Source organism: Aptenodytes patagonicus, chromosome 1 (genome assembly GCF_965638725.1).
Source record: "Aptenodytes patagonicus chromosome 1, bAptPat1.pri.cur, whole genome shotgun sequence".
Classification (NCBI taxonomy): Eukaryota; Metazoa; Chordata; class Aves; order Sphenisciformes; family Spheniscidae; genus Aptenodytes; species Aptenodytes patagonicus.
In genome coordinates this window covers 199455808-199472420 of record NC_134949.1, presented here as the reverse complement: position 1 = coordinate 199472420, position 16613 = coordinate 199455808, and the positions used below count along the sequence as shown (strand labels likewise).

Here is a 16613-nt window from a genome sequence, read left to right as displayed (position 1 = left end):
GCTAAAAAAAGTCTAAGACACATTTGCATTAACCTTTATTCCAAATTAAATTTGGGTTCAATTTTAGATGAAAGTTAAGCAAACCAGTGTCAGAAAGCATATTGACGTTCAGAAAGCTTATATTTTTATATACACTGGTAATTATAAATAGTGAATAAGTTCAGCAATAGAGCCATTTTTTTCAGCAGTTCAGCGTTATTTCCAGCAGAAAAATTTTCATTTATCAGAAAAGTTCCACAGTCCTGGAACAGCCAGTAGCTTAGAGCTCAGAATGGTCACTTGAAAAGAGGGGGAATCTTAGTTAAAACTTTTCTCAGGAGGGTCTGGTAATTACCAAGTTATTGGACTTTCCAGCATCTCTCCCTCTATCAGAAATCCAGCATTAAAAGAAAAAAAAAGAAATAACTATGATACTTGAAGACAAGATATTGACTAAGATAGTCAGCTATCTTTGGCCTATAGCAGCACCAAAGCAAGCGCACACACAAACACACACACACACACACACACACACTATTTCTCCCGCTCCTTGGATAACTGTGGTAATTCTAGAGCTAATACACACCAATGAGCGCCGACCTCCGGGGACGCATGCATTTATCAGACCAAAACCAACCCGGGCCTGCCCAGCAGCTTTGGTGACTCCAGATAACCTCGAGTCGATTGCACGCCCCCGTGGTGGCAACGACCCATTCGAATGTCTGTCCTATCAACTTTTGATGGTACTGTCTGTGCCTACCGTGGTGACCACGGGTGACGGGGAATCAGGGTTCGATTCTAGAGAGGGAGCCTGAGAAATGGCTACCACATCCAAGGAAAGCAGCAGGCGCGCAAATTACCCGCTCCTGACCCGGGGAGGTTGTGACGAAAAATAACAATACAGGACTCTTTCGAGGCCCTGTAATTGGAATGAGCGCACTTTAAATCCTTGAGCGAGGATCCATTGGAGGGCAAGTCTGGTGCCAGCAGCTGCGGTAATTCCAGCTCCAATAGCATATCTTAAAGTTGCTGCAGTTAAAAAGCTCATAGTTGGAACTTGGGATCGAGCTAGCAGTCCGCCACGATTTAAAAAAAATAAATTTTTATTTAGTGATAGGACGAGAGGAAATGGCCTCAAGTTGCACCAGGGGAGGTTTAGATTGGACATGAGGAAAAATGTCTTTACTGAAAGAGTGGTTAAACATTGGAGCAGGCTGCCCAGGGAAGTGGTGGAGTCCCCATCCCTGGAAGTCTTTAAAAGACGTGTAGATGAGGCGCTTAGGGCCATGGTTTAGTGGGCATGGTGGTGTTGGGTTGACGGTTGGACTCGATCATCTTAGAGGTCTTTTCCAACCTTAATGGTTCTATGATTCTATGATTATATACACACATATATATATATAGTGCTTCCTGGCCTCTGCAGATGTCAGGGAAATATCATCAGCACCTGAGCAGGAGAAATACATAAAAGAAGAAAACCATAATACTTTGACAGAAAATTGATTCTTACAAGAAAAGTTTTCTTTCTTAACAGGCAGTTTCATTTACACCTACTACAGACTGCTATTTCAAATTATATGGGACTGCATTTTTCATACGTTGTTTTTCAGGGAGGAATGGCAACATTCCACCTTCTTTGCAAATATTTAAGATTTCCACTCATTGGAATAATCAAAATCATTATCTGAGAATTTGATATTTCTTAAGAAAAGCTGATATTATTAATTTTACTGATGCTAAAATAAATGATTGGAAATTACCTTCTGCTGCTATATCATGTGTGCATATACATACATGTTATAACCACAGGCACACAGAAGTTTCCCCATCAAAGTTAAAGCTAAAAAAAAAAGCAATCAGAATTCTTTGGCTTTTATTCAACCTCTGCTTTTGCCTTATTTGCTGCCCCTAAATATATGATCATATCCTCACTATTTTTCCAGGGGACCCTGACTTGCATTCCCTTGCATGCTGTCCCCTACCCCAAAACACTATCTTAGCTGGGTGTGACGGAGAGAAAGGAGTATTAGAGTGACCCACCAGCAGGCACCAAGGGCCTCTGTGACAAGCCACTTTTATTGCTGGCCACAGTGCTTATGCATTGTAACCCTTTCAGAGACAGGAGAAGACACCCAATGACAAAACATCTCCTTCCGCAGACGGGCAGCTGGATGGACACAGATGTGCGCCGTAGTATCCACCTGTGCAACTTCTGAAATCCTCATTGATGCTCCCCTTCTAAAGATACTTTATTTCCATCACTGACCACTAAGTTAGACTTACTATAGCATTATTCTACTGTATAGCTTCTTCTATGATGTCATCAAAAGTACACTTTGATTTTGCTCATGTTTGCTTTTCAGACTATTTGCGTGAAAAAAAAGTGAAAATTCATAAGAAGTAACTATAGAAGCACCCTGCTCAGGAAACCAGAACATATTTGACAAGTGAATAACATGCTGATTTCACTGTGATCTTCTGAAACTATTTTATATGCACTTTTCATGGCAAAGGAAAGTTTCTGACATTTGTTATATTCAGGAAAGTATGAAATTTTCTTTCTAAAATAGATCTGTGACATACCAGCTTTAATCTGACACAGAATCCTATTCGATACACAGTAAAAATGATGTTCAAAGGGAATTTTTGAAAGCAAGACTCTAACTCTGAGAAAGACCAGTCCAAAAGAAGCATGAAGTTCCTTCATTTTCAGTCACCAGGACAGACTGTTTCATTGGAACAAGAACAAAAGAAACGCAGATAAACCTTTGATTTCTGAACCCAGCATCAGTCCAGATACTGGTATATAACCAAATGTCTAAACAAGTAACTTAAATGCGCCTCTAGCACTAAGGTCAACTGGATAGGCTGTGCCCATACTGTTAAACTCTCTTGGTCCCAAAATAGGACAGCTGAATGAGAACTGTCTACTGGGAATAATTTGGGGTCCATGCTAACTCCTAAACTGTGCCTGGAAATGGTGTAGGAAGATGTTAATTGGCTCGAGCCAACACCATTCCAGGGACTGTTCTAACAACTTCAGCTGCAGGTGATGGAGTTCCTCTGCCCATGCATGCCTTCTAGTGCTGTTTATTTTACAGCTGTTATAGCTGGCATTACAGTATATGGGGTCCTCACCTGAAAGTCATTTTTCATTGTTAGAACTAGATCAGCTTCAGACTTGAAAGCTAACAATAGCAAAAGTAGCAATTTGGACTTTAACACTGAGTCATGCATGCAGGAGATGATAAACTGAATAGCGCAATATGGTATATGTTCCCTATGAGGCTGTTGGTTAATTGGGAATAGAGCTAAACCTCTTGTTTGTGCTCTGATTTAAAGCACCCTATAATCCAAGTTGCAGTAAAGCAAAGAACATGACATAGTATACAGCTGTCAGTGGATGATGGGAGGCAGGCTGTCATGTTGTCTGCTTATACGTGTTCTGGTTTCACAATCAGCAAGGCAGGACATCAGCTAGAAAGAACAACTTTCAGGGGCCAAGATACAATGGATATATGACAGATTAAATTCCACCAGCGTCTCACATTAGCAGCTTAAGAGATCGAGTCCCAGGAGTGTGCAAATGCTGACACTGAATGTGATAAACATTTAATGCGGTGACAGGGATTACTTGCTTAGATGTTTTTTTTGTCAATTTTAAGACAGGATGCAATTTCATCACAATTTTTTGGGTTTAAATCATAGTGCTTCATGTATAGTGTAAGGATGTTCCGTAAGTTCATTTTACACCGAATGGGAGTAAACTTTCATCTTCTAGGGCTGACATCACATCAGATCTTAGTCGAGAATGACAGGTTCTTCTTGTAACAGTGACCTTTAAGGTCAGGACTGGTATCATCCTGAGATTTGAGAAATATCAAAAGATCAGTTTTAGGAGATTATGGAAAAAACATTGTTGAGAGATATTAGAAATTATTAACAGATCATATAGGGGTAGGATGATTTGGGGCCAGGCACGCAGCATTGCAAATCTGCATAATTGATAAAATCAGAGGTATTAAAGAACTTGCTTCTTCAAATACAGCTAAAATTGAGCCTAATTTCACTTACCTTATGGGTGAAAAATCAGCTCCCCACATGAAAAAAATGAGCACCACAAGCTCACAGAAGTATCATTAGATGATAATAGCTCTCTAGTACATATTAAATTAGTTCATCTTCCCAGTTTTATTTAAACTAGAAAGAGGCAGTCTTTGAAAAAAACATGGTAACAACATGGTTACCTCTTGCTGATGGGTAGCAGTAAGCAAATATCCCTGGGAAAGTGTGGGAATGCCCCTGAAGCCTGAAATATTTGTTCTTGCTCAGAGGGGAATACTGAAGCATTTAAGCCTGCTACCAGAGCAAAGGAGAAAAAGACTGCTTTCCACTGACTGACATGAACTTGTTCTTCGAAATGATGGAGCATGAACAATATCTGCCCAGCCTACATGCAGTAGGCAGCCAGTTTGGGGTGGGAGGGACAGAGAAGGGAGTAACACAGATAATGATCTTAATGAGTGACTGCACCATCCAGTTGAGCTGACCTCCCTGTCTCCTTGGCTGGTGTTATTCTCCTGGGTAAATTCAAGGAGCTCTCCAAAATAATTTTCAAGAGAAAGTACTTCAGTGTCATCTGGCGACACAGAAGGCCTTCTTCTAGCATTTCCAACAGTAGCGCTGACCTTATGCTCTGTGGATGTGATCCTGCAGCATTCATATAGCACAGCAACATTTCTCAGGAGATGTGGGGAGTGGGCTGTCCCCTGCTCATGGAGAGGGTGGGCGGTCTTTTTCCAAATGAGGAAAGCATGGGAGAAGAAACAAGTACACAATTTCTGCTGAGAAATCAAACCATGGTTGGGCAGAAAGGGTCTGACTGTACAAGTTCACTTAAGGAGGAAAGGGGAGAGGAGGCAGGGTAGCTTGGGAAATACAGGACAGGAACATTACTTGTGGGAGTTATGCTACAAGTGGCAGTGACTTTTCTATGCTTCAGGATATGTTTATGTGCAGCTCCACATGTCTTCCCATGCTTCACGTGATGAAGCTCAAGGCAGCATGCAGTTTGGCCAGAAAAGGGAGGTTTTGGGCAGACTGCCCAAATGCCTTTAGTAAAGACTTGCTAATAAAAACGCTCCAATGTGGGTCCATTTTCAGATGCACAAGCTAAGCCACCCCGAGGATAAGTTAGAACACTTTCTAGTGTTTAGGGCCAATAGAAAGCCAGCTGTGAAGAGATCTGTGTATAAACATGTATGCTCACGTAAACATTTTAGTACTGTCTGCTGCCCTCGGAGTGGTGTGTGTATTTTGCGGGGAGCCTTGAAAGAGCCTGAACTAAAATATAACAAAAGCTGGCATGAAATAAAGACTAGTTAGGGGGAACTGTTCACTCTTTGGAATTTATTGGCCTGTTTCCACCCAGATCCTTAATGGTTCTGCCCTCACACTGCTTATTCAGAGACATGTGAGTCAGTGTATTTTAATACATCTTACTAAAAGACTTCATGAAAAAATAAAATCAGGAAAACTTATTACCTAAGCTCAGCTACCAATAATAACACACTAACTCAAGTAAAAAGAATTATAATGATCAATCAAATCAAAATCAAATTGATATCAAAGCAAACCAATTAGACTCAATAGTAGACAATGTTCCACAACCTAATTAGTTAGGTAACACAAAATGTAGTTATACAAGTCTAGAAAAGACGGTTACCCATTGACTATAAACCCCAACAAAAGAATTTTATTGAAATCAATCAAATAATATATAATTTGTTTAGTTAACTAGCTTAACACCAAAACCTAATTACTATCTGGACCAAAGCCTGACAAAATAATGATTTTTTTTTTCTCAATATATTCTATTCTTATGTGATGACTAACCCCTTCCTGCCCTTGTAGCAATAAAGACTTCAAAGAATAGAATAGAAAACCAGACGTCTGACAACTCCTATTTACCAGAAGTCATAAAATGACAGCTTCATGTCACTCAGGACCTTTAAATATATAGCACAGAACATGCCCTAATGAATAGCTTGATGAGGTATTATATAAGGCTGCTTAAATCCAGGGGAACATTTCTTTCCAGAAATTTGCATGCATGGCCAAATTGTCATTTATGCATATGGCCAAATCACAATTCAGGATTAAATGTCTCCTGCTAAATGAGAACAGGAGGGAAAAATATAAATAGTAACAATAAGAGAATTCTCATTGCTAGGAAGTGGTGAAACCAGAAAGCTGTCAGGATTCCCTGGCTTATAAAGGCATGTCTATTATAGTGCTCTATAGATCCCTGACCTAGCAGTAATTATGTGAGCTTGGTAATAGCTGAAATACTTTGAGCACCCTTCAGGAAGTTTGTATTTTCTTCTTTGGGTGGTAAAAGGTCAGAAGAACATACATCACCATATTGCAACGCAAAAACTTTAAAAACAGATCACCTGAAAATCTTAACAACAAATCTAGCTCCTCAACACTCACTTATGAGCTGCTTTCTGAAGTATTATGTAAAGTCTTTTCTCCTAAATAATGACTCCTCTTCCAAACATGTAATTATTCCAGCATGTTATTCACAGGAAAAATATATTTGTCAGAGATGTAAATAGGAAATAATTGATACAGAAAACTTTCACTGTGGAAAATGCATCTTGTCATGGTTTCCAACTGGCAGAGGATTAATTCTGCACTCTTTTAGGCCAGGTTTTCACTCATCTAGTTTAAAAAGTAATCATTCAGATTTATCTCTGGAACTAGGGAGTAAGCAACTTCATTTTGAAGCATCTGTGGTATGTTTCCTGCACCTAGAGCAAGAGGGTACAAGTTCATCTAAACACAAACTAGCCTAACTCAGAGCTGCAACCAATTCTTAGTTTGGGAATACTTGCTTGGCAAGACAATCAAATAAAAGCTGAAGAGAACAGGGAATGCTATTAAAATTTTGGCAAAATGAAACTTGGTTACCAGGAATTCTTTGAAACATTATTTTAGCTATCAAGAAGTTCAGATGTTATGAGAGATTCACAGATTTAAGGAATACTACAAATACCTCATCTGAACTCTATCATAAGGCAGATCAAGAGAAAATCAGCATCGCTTCCTGGTCCTGAGAAGCCAGAACTGGAAGAGGCTTCCTGGGTCACCAAACCCAGCCTCTTTATCACGGGCAGCTCTCTCAGACAATCTTTACTTGAACAGATCAGACTCCCTCTTAGAAGTAGTTGGGATCCCCCCACTTGACCCACCTTCCCCTCCGCTGCTTCTGTGAGTGGTGGTGGACAGAGCCTCATTTCTCTGACAAGGTAATTTCCTCAATCCTAAATTAGGTTCAGCTGTTGAGGACTGCTGACAGGATTATCCTTCCTCCAGAATATTTGGAGAAAAAGCTGTCCTTCCTTTAGACTTCATTTTGCCAGGCTGCACAAACCTGGGTCCTTTACATCTCCAGCCCATTACTCGCATATTGATGCCACCTGAAATGCCCCAGGGTGTCCGACCTGTCACCCAGCTGCTGCCCTGAAAGGGCATGGGTCCCCTCCAGCTCTTATGTCACACCCCAAACCCCTGGTACCCTCAGGCATTCAACTGGCAATAGGCGTCTACAAGTAGGCAACTGAACTGAGTATTCAGTCTCCTTCCACGTTTGCACTATTTCTTTGCCAGATCACCTTTTCTGAGTAACCTGAAGTGTACATGCTACACTTACACAAGACACGCTTCTCATATAATTGTTTTAATACTTCTTTCTCTCACGCTTAGATGTTTTGCTTGATTAAGTTCTAGACCTACAATTGCCTTGTTCAAGGCTGTATCAGAATCATCACCTTCAGTCTGCTGATTATCTGCGGATAAATGTTCCATCAGTGTATGGAAAAAAAACCCTTTTTTTAATTATTCTATAAATGCTTAATCTTTTAATTTGCACTCCTAGATAGATTAGACTAAACTTTTGTACTTTGCTTCCTGCAATAGTGAAATAACTGGTCTCAAGGGCAAAGCAAAAGAAACTTCATGATGCATGTACTTAATTCTGCAAAGATGCATATATATAAGAATCTTTTTCTTCCAGCCTTGCAGCAATCAGCTTCCTCCTCAGTGCTGGAGTTTTACCTACATGTATGACACAGTTCTCTGCCTCTGTTAGTACTCAGTAAGTCTCTGACTGTGACCTCTTGTAGTTATGAATGCCGAATGTTCACTGTGAACTGCATGAACTTTATTCTTGAAAACTTTCTTCTAAATACACCTGTCACCATTTTATTTTATCAGGTAAGATAGGTGGAACATAAATATGAGCCATCATTTTGTTGTTTATTTTATTTTATTTTATTTTATTTTATTTTATTTTGTTATTTATCAAATTTGCCAGTGAGGCAAAACAGAGGCCATCATCAAATGGTTAAAAAGAGAAGTTTGTAGTGTTTACTGTTTTTTTCAAGTAAATAAAATGACATCCATCCCATACTAGTGAATGAATGTAAGGGGTAAATACTGTAGATATTAACCACATTCAGTGATGCTGTACCTAGATTCAACTTACCTAAATTTAGACAGCTTGCTAAGGTTTCTAAGTTGGAATGTGTTTATCTTGGACTCCTTCTAAAGTTAGTGGAGAAAGAGAAGGAAAGTCGCTGCAAGCAATTCAGTCAAATCTCCATTTCTTTCTTTGACTGGCATAGCTGGGTATGATTCTAGGCCTGAACGCCTGCATTTGAAGAAGTTTCTGAACCAAAGATGTTCAGAAAGTTCATTTTGAAAAGAAAAAATTGCAAATAAGAAATTGCATTTGGTCAAAACCTAAGGAAGACAAATACACTAAGGAAGACACGCCCCTACCTCGATTAGGAATATCCCCTGATATGCCAGTGCCTGTCACTACTGCAAATCAGATACAGCAACAACCTAGCTGCAGGCTATGGGCCAATCTTGTTTTGGAAAGATTTCCCTTTGCAGGAAACCTTTTTCTTACTCTAATTCCCTTCTAAGTATGAATACATATAGCAGCAGGTGATGGCCTGCACCATGAGTTGTGGCACGTCCCCTTTCAGATACTGTGCTAAACCAACATACCAAACCATTGGTGACCACTGGAAATCTCATGAAATGTCCTGAAAGATTAAAGAGGCTCACACATGTTCAAGGGATATATCTGTACAATCCACTATACCTGGTAAGGGAAGTAATACCTATTTTTCCTTGAAATTAGTTTTCTAAGAAAGAGGTGAAATTGACCTTAAACTACATAAAGATGACGACTTCAAATACACACATGCAAGCTATTACAATTAATTGTCATTGTGCAGGTGTGTACGACATTGTCCATAGTCCCCTGCCTGCTAACATTGCACAGTTACATACTGAACGTACGAATTTCTTTCAAATTCAGTTGCTAGTGATGGAGTTTCCATTTGCAAATATTTTTGTTTCTTCTAAAGATGAAAGTTTAATATATGAAGCTGAGCACAATCCACACAAACCAAAGGCAAAACCAGCTATTAGTAACACTGCTATATACTTCTACTAAGTAATCTTCATGCTCTGTCTTGAAAGGAGTTTCTTGGCTCTATGAATCTACTAGAATATCATCGCAAAACATACTTTTTTAAAATCCTAATTTTCAGTCTAAAATTACTCATAGAAAATTCATACTCATTTTTTCTTGTTCTAGCACCTGCTTATAGAATAACTTTTCTAACTTCCCAAGATATAACTTCATGATGCATTTGTAGAAAACAATAATATCTTAGGCTCTTTGACTGGGTTTCTGAGTCACTCTGGGATTCATCTTAAGTGAAGGATTAAAGTGATCTTTAGTGGAAATAGATAGATTATCTGTATTGTCATTTTGCCTTTAAGAAGGAATTTAGCTTTCTTTCTGACATCAGGGAATAGGAAGAAATTGAGATAATGCTATTTTGATACTGAACTTCTGAAATAAACTTATTCCTGTGAGGAAGGAACAAAGTAATATCACTAATATGAATGAGAACGGTTTGGTGTATCTATAAAAAACAATGAGTTTGTAAAGACAATGTATGTTTAGATACTATCTAATAGCTGCAGCATTTTTGGTTTCATCTTCTCACTTATTAGATTGCCATGCTAATACGAGATCAGGCCAATGTTTTGAATAATAAGCACATTGTTCCAAAACATCATGGGTCTAAACATTCATTTAAGCACCTTTTAATATGATTTTTTAAAAAATAACATCAGGTTCCATCCAAGTTGGTGCAGGCTGTCAGAAAATTGTATTTTATAAAATCAGAACACATCTCAAAGTGTTTACACATAGATTTTGGAATGTGGGGGATCAACACCAAATAAATTGGTTTCAGGTTCTAAGTAAATGCAAGACAGAAGACAAAGACCTAGGCCAAGATGAATTTTAGTTTCTAGGAAAACTTGCTAGAATAAAAGAGAGGCAAAGCAAGAGAGAAAATTGTCTACGAACTTGATAAGAGTGGACATTTCAGGACCTGATGAAAGAAAAACAAGTATCCAGCGTAGATATATAGGGAGAACAGCAGGGCACAAATGAAACTGCAAAGAAAATGCTGAAAAACTAACAATGACTCTGTTAGAAATTCCATGTGCAGGGGGTACATTAACTAAATGCAGAACAGATTATTCTGACCTGACAGCAACATCTTCTCTGAAAGCACAGTTAGCACATTTCATCATAGCAACATGCCCTCCAGCCATTGCTTCCCTACAACCGAACCGGTGTCCTCAGCAGGGATCTCCATCAGTCCCTGCTGGGCTGTGCACAGACACACATGACACACATCATCACCAGGCCAGCCACTGCCAGCTATGCTCAACACTGCACACCGCTGAAGTGGGTTAGTGCCCTGATGTTCTGGCCAAAACCAGTGGTTTCTATTCAAGGAAATCTAAAATTATGTAATGACATTCTTTCCATCGAGAGCTACAGCTCCAGTCATGCAGTAGCCCTTGACAAATACTCAGGAACTGTTAACGTAACATCATCTGCCATAAAAACAGTTGATACTGTTTTACCAGAGCTCTGAGGAGAAAAGCAGACAAATAACTTCAAATCATCCCATTTGAAATGAAGGCTTGTGAATGGAAAGAAGATTCCCTTTGGGAAAGATTAAGAATTGAATTATTCAAAGTGATTTTTTTACAGCAGCAAAAATTTAAGGCTATCAGATGCCTGGGATAGCATGTTACTGAAGCACGTATCCCTCAGTCCTCTACACTGACTGCTTGGAACAAGGGGGAAAATGAAATTGCCATTTGTACGTGCTCTGCTTGAGTGCTTACTCAATGCTGGTTGAGTAAGGAAAAGCTGGAAGAAGTTTTAATGTCGTTCGCAGTAACCATTCTCATGGTAAAAATCAGCAACTTGTTTTTCAGAGGTCAGACTATTTCTAGACTAATCACACTCAGCTGCTTAGATAGTGAGACGAGCGGGACTAATTCAAGGATAGTGTAATTTAGACATCACCTTTGCAGAGTAGTTCCACTGTTCATTGCACAGTGGCATGTCAGGAAGAACTTAATCAAGCTAATTGTCTGAAAACATAAGGTCAAACTCAAGGTAGAAAAAACAGCTTGTAATAAACCCCTCTTCTTCTCAGAAACAATTATTTGGTTTGACTGAACGAGGGTGTCTTGATCCTGCATTTTATGGAGATCAGTCAGAGCAAAAAATGTTCACCATTTTTAGCAGTGGCTTAGCAACTGACAGGACTGGGCCAGAAAAGAAATTGTAGCCAAATAACAACAAAAATGGGCAGTGGATCAAGCAACAGCATGTGTCCAGCTGAATATGGTAAATTACACACAATTGAGAATCACACCTAGTGGCAGGGGTCCCTAAAAGTATACTCATATTTATTTCTGAAAAGCAACCAACTGTTTGGATGAGAGCTGTGTCGAAGTGCTGCATATGTTTGACAATCATTTACTGGTAAGTTCTTGGCATTTTGCTTCAGGCAATCTCATGTCCTTAGACTACTTCTTTTTGGAGGATAAAACTGTGGGTGGGATTCAGTTCAGGGTTAAGACACCTACGTTAAATGTCTAAATGTAGACATCAACATTTGAGGTAAGTCCCTAAACTCCCTCTGTTGTCAGAGGATAGCCAGGATCAGCTTAGATTCCCTAAACAGAGTCTCTAATGACTTTTAAGATATCCTACGTGTCTGAGGCATCCCTGGGGACTGGCCAAAAAGAGGATACCCTTCTTTGTCCACAGGTAGAAGGCAAGCAGGACGCTATGTCAGATGTCAGTAGACAACTATCTTTAGGCAACTTTATCACAGCTTTAGTCAATAGAATTAGCAGCACTTACAAAGTGATTCAACTCACCTTTGGTATCTAAACACTGGTCAGCTGCAATACTTTGTAGGCTACACTGTCACCTAACATATGTATGGACACCTGCATATAGACCCTGTGTGGGTCTGGAGTCTAATCCCACATGCTGAGCAGAATTCAGTTGTCTGAATATTGGTGTGTAGGGGCATAAGATGATACATTAGGGTATCAGAGATGTCCACAAGGAACTAATAGTTATGACACAAACCCGGTGGAAGACCCATGCCCTTCTGGAGGGACAGGCAAGGCGTGTTTCTGCCCCACACACATGTGCAGTGTGGCTCTGCCCAAAAAACAGTGATGCTGGTAAGCCATCCTGTGCCTCAGATCAGCAGTGCAAGCTCCAGCTCACAGAATCCCTGTGGCTTCCTACAGTCACCTCTAATTAATGGTAGCTGGACACAAAACATCGGTAGGGAAAGAAGAGTCAGTTCACCTGAACTGGGTCAGGTGAAAGTCACAACAGGCAGGACACTGGCTGCCTCTGCAGCGGGTATCCTCTGCCAGGTTACTCATTTGGAAGAGCCAAGGAGCACACCGAGTTTAGATGTCTGCTGGGGAAGGAAGAATGCACACAATGTGCAGCAAGGCAGCTGCAGCACTAAGGGTGTTACTGTCAAACTGCTCCCTGGCTGTGCAGTCTATAAAAAGACACACACGCTGGGTCAGAGGGATGGAAAGGAGCATGTCTCCTTTCCCCATGATGTCAGAAGGTCAGCAAAGACTGAGACTTCAAAGATGCTGGCAACATACTGGAGTGGATGGGGGATGCCTGTGCCATTGCACCTCATTGCATGATCTAGAGTTTGCCGTGCACTTGTTGCTACTAATAGTGAAGTCAACAATGTCTCCCATTAAATCCATATCTGATGAGAAAATGAAGAGATATTACATTAGCTGTCATCATTTGGCATATATGAGGCTGTTGCAGGCATTGCTCTACTTTTGGGGCAATTAAAGTTTTTGCCTTGACACAAAGTGCTAGCAGGCAACAGGGTGTCATCATCCCACAGTTTGGTACTCTGTTACTCCACATTTGAGCAGACGTCAGAGCCCTTCTGGGCTGCCATCTGGTTATTTCTGATCTGTGATATTTGGCTCACTATTTGCCCCACTAGAGATACATACTGCTAGGATTATATCAGAGGCACCAAGATTTCCCAATAATTTTCATAGATACATGATTATCATATCACATTAGAAAGGCAAAACAGCACAGAATATAAATGATGAATACATATGCAAGTATTTCAACACTAGGAGAGAAAGTTTCACAGTCCAACACACTTCACTATTCAAAATGCTTTCCAGATATTTAGCTGATATTTTACTTTGCTACCTTTGACCCCATTATTTCTAATTATACTCACAAGGACCTACTTAAGTAAATTTTACTAACAGCCTGCTTATTGACAACCATTCATCCTAGTTGTTTTCATCTACGACATCTATTAACGAGAAAGATTTGGGGTATACTGGTTATATGTCTGCCTTTTGCTAGGGGACAATGGGCAAAGCTTTCTAGTACATTCACAACTTGTTGCTGTCATATTTTCACAGGTGACAGCATAACACGACTTCAGTATCACGTGCCACCTCTGAAGCAAGAGTCTTTATCCTTACCTTTACCTTCACACTTCTTCAATCAACTTTTCATTTCATCCACACCTCTCCTCCAAAAAAAACCCCAAAACCAGACTAAACCAAAAATAGCAAGTGTAAAGGAAAACAAGCCAGCCTCCTTGAGAAAACTGTTAGCAGACTATCTGCCAAATTCCAGTTTGTGTCAGGTGAGAAGGTAGAAGTGAAGAATCAAGTTGGCTGGTGACCAGCTCTACTTCTACTCTAAAAGTCCAGTCTGATTTGATGAGCGATTTGAGCGATTGCTAAAATAGCTAAACACTGCAACATTGCTTTTAACTGTGCAAAGCAAGCCTGATCAAGAGCAACCACCAAAGAGGAAGCAGGAGCAGGTGTACCTGTGCCTGCCATGACAAGAGCCCCGCTGTCTCGGCTATATTCAGAAAACCACCTGCTACTGCAGATCTGCGTGTGACAGAACCAAGGCACCAGTTTGCTTATCAAGACTTGTTTTGTGCTCCTTAAAAGCATCTGCAAGCCTCCAGTGGGTCATGGCAGTGCACTGGACCTTGAGCATTATTTTTTCTTGCTGTGATGCCTAGAGGAATAGACACTCTAAGACTGCATCTGCCTCAGCAAATGGAGCGCAATAGGAGCAGACCTCTAGAGTGACACAAAAATGTCTGAGAGGCCTGTATTTCAGGAGATTTACCTCAGATGAGCTCTATCCTGGTCCTGTGAGCTGAGTGGTAGTACCTGGAGTGTGGTAGGCATGCTCCTGGGGTGCATGCTCTGGCTTTGGGTCCTGTGAAGGAATCTAGTCCACATGCTCCAGGCTGCTCTGCAGTGCCAAAAAAAGCATGGTAGGAGGAGGAAAATCAGCAGATTCACTTAGAGGGTACTCTGCTGATATGATAACAGACTAATGTAGATGCAGCTACAATAACTGAATCTATCGTTTTCAGAGTTGAAACTCTAGCATTGACATAAATTGCTCTGATCGTTCAATACCTAAGAATGTTCTCCCTGGCTCATTGGTACTTGAGAGTATTGCAGTTATTTACATGGGTTCTGGTGGCTGGTACATGGAGTTGATTATTTTTTTAAGAAGCACTTGGCTTGTATGAAGGGAAGGGTTCAGTTACATATATGACAGCATAATCTTAAGTGCATGAATAGGTTCTTACTCTATGTGTTGAAATGCTTAAATCCTTCAGGATGGGATCTCAAAGTGACAGCATTTCAAAAACATATAGCCAAGGACAGCACATACGTGGAAAGGCATGCAGGAAGGGTGTCATCACCCTACCAGCTAAAAAGGTGAGTTCAGGTGGTGGCCATCACCCTCCCAGAAGGAGCTTAGCTATGGTATCCACCCGGCAGAAAGCTATGTCCTCTGCACTCACCAGAACTGATGTGGCAACCCAGACACAGCTCCCACAAAAACATGCAGCCATCCAGGTCTCAGGCTACAGGGTGTGCCAGAGCCTTTCACTAGTACCTGATGACAGTAGTGAGAACACCTGTGTGAGGTGTGACCAAGTGAACGATCTGCTCAGCTTGGTGGCAGAGCTTTGAGAGGAATTGGACAGGTTAAGGAGCATCAGGGAGTCTGAGAAAGAAATAGACTGGTGGAACCATGCTCTGCCCTCCCCGAGACAGAAACGGGAACATCCACCAGAAAAAAAACAAGATCAAGGGGATCCTGTATCCTCCCCCGGCCAGGCAGAAGGCAGTAACTTAAAGGAAAGGAGTGAATGAAGGCAAGTCTACATTCAGGGCAGCAGGCAAACCCCCTCCTTGCCTACCTTGTCCTCCCAGGTGCTGCTATACAACAGGTATGAGGCTTTGGCTTTGGAAGGTCAGTCAACTGATGATGTGGATGATGGTCCATCTACACCAGAGGTGTTGCCAGGGTCAGAAAGACCTACCCCCGTATCACGACCACCTCCACGAGGAAGAAAAGATGGGTTACAGTTGTAGGCTACTCCCTTCAGAAGGGAACAGAGGGTCCAATATGCCGGGGAGACACCCTCCTCTTAGGGAAGTCTGCTGCCTCCCTGGGACTCGGGTTAAGGACATGTCCTGGTTTCGGCAGGGATAGAGTTAATTTCCTTCCTAGTAGCTGGTACAGTGCTGTGTTTTGGATTTAGGACAGAACAAAGTTGATAACACACCGATGTTTTAGGTGTTACTAGGTAGTGCTTACACTAGTCAAGGACTTTTTAGTTTCCCATGCTCTACCGACTGAGAAGGCTGGAGGTGCACAAGAAGCTGGGAGGGGGCACAGCCAAACTGGCCAAAGAAACATTCCATACCATGTGACATCATGCTCAGTACATAAACTGGGGAAAGCTGGCTGGGGGGGCCGCTGCTGGGAGACTGGCTGGGCATTGGTCGGCGGGTGGTGAGAAATTGCACTGTGCATCACTTGCTTTGTATATTATTATTATTACTACTACTACTTTATTATTACTATTATTATTGTTGTTATTATTATTGTTATTATTATTATTATTTTAATTATTAAACTGTTTTTATCTCAACCCACGAGTTTTTCTCACTTGTGCTCTTCCAATTCTCTCCCCCATCCCACCGGGGGAGGCGGGGGGAGGAGTGAGCCAGCAGCTGGGTGGTACTCAGTTGCCTACTGAGGTTAAACCACAACAGGACATCACTAGGAAACTTCCTAG

At 41.0% G+C, this 16613-nt stretch overlaps 1 protein-coding gene and 1 non-coding gene across 2 annotated transcripts in view; one reads left to right on the top strand and one right to left on the bottom strand.

The window, feature by feature from the left end:
• Nucleotides 1-16613, bottom strand: part of TRPC4 (transient receptor potential cation channel subfamily C member 4) — a 172213-nt gene that overhangs the window by 113447 nt on the left and 42153 nt on the right. The gene's annotated exons all lie outside the window — the stretch shown is intronic.
• On the top strand, nucleotides 575-1167 carry LOC143156008 (18S ribosomal RNA). Its single transcript, XR_012994560.1, has one exon. It is a non-coding gene; the product is annotated as an 18S ribosomal RNA (ribosomal RNA).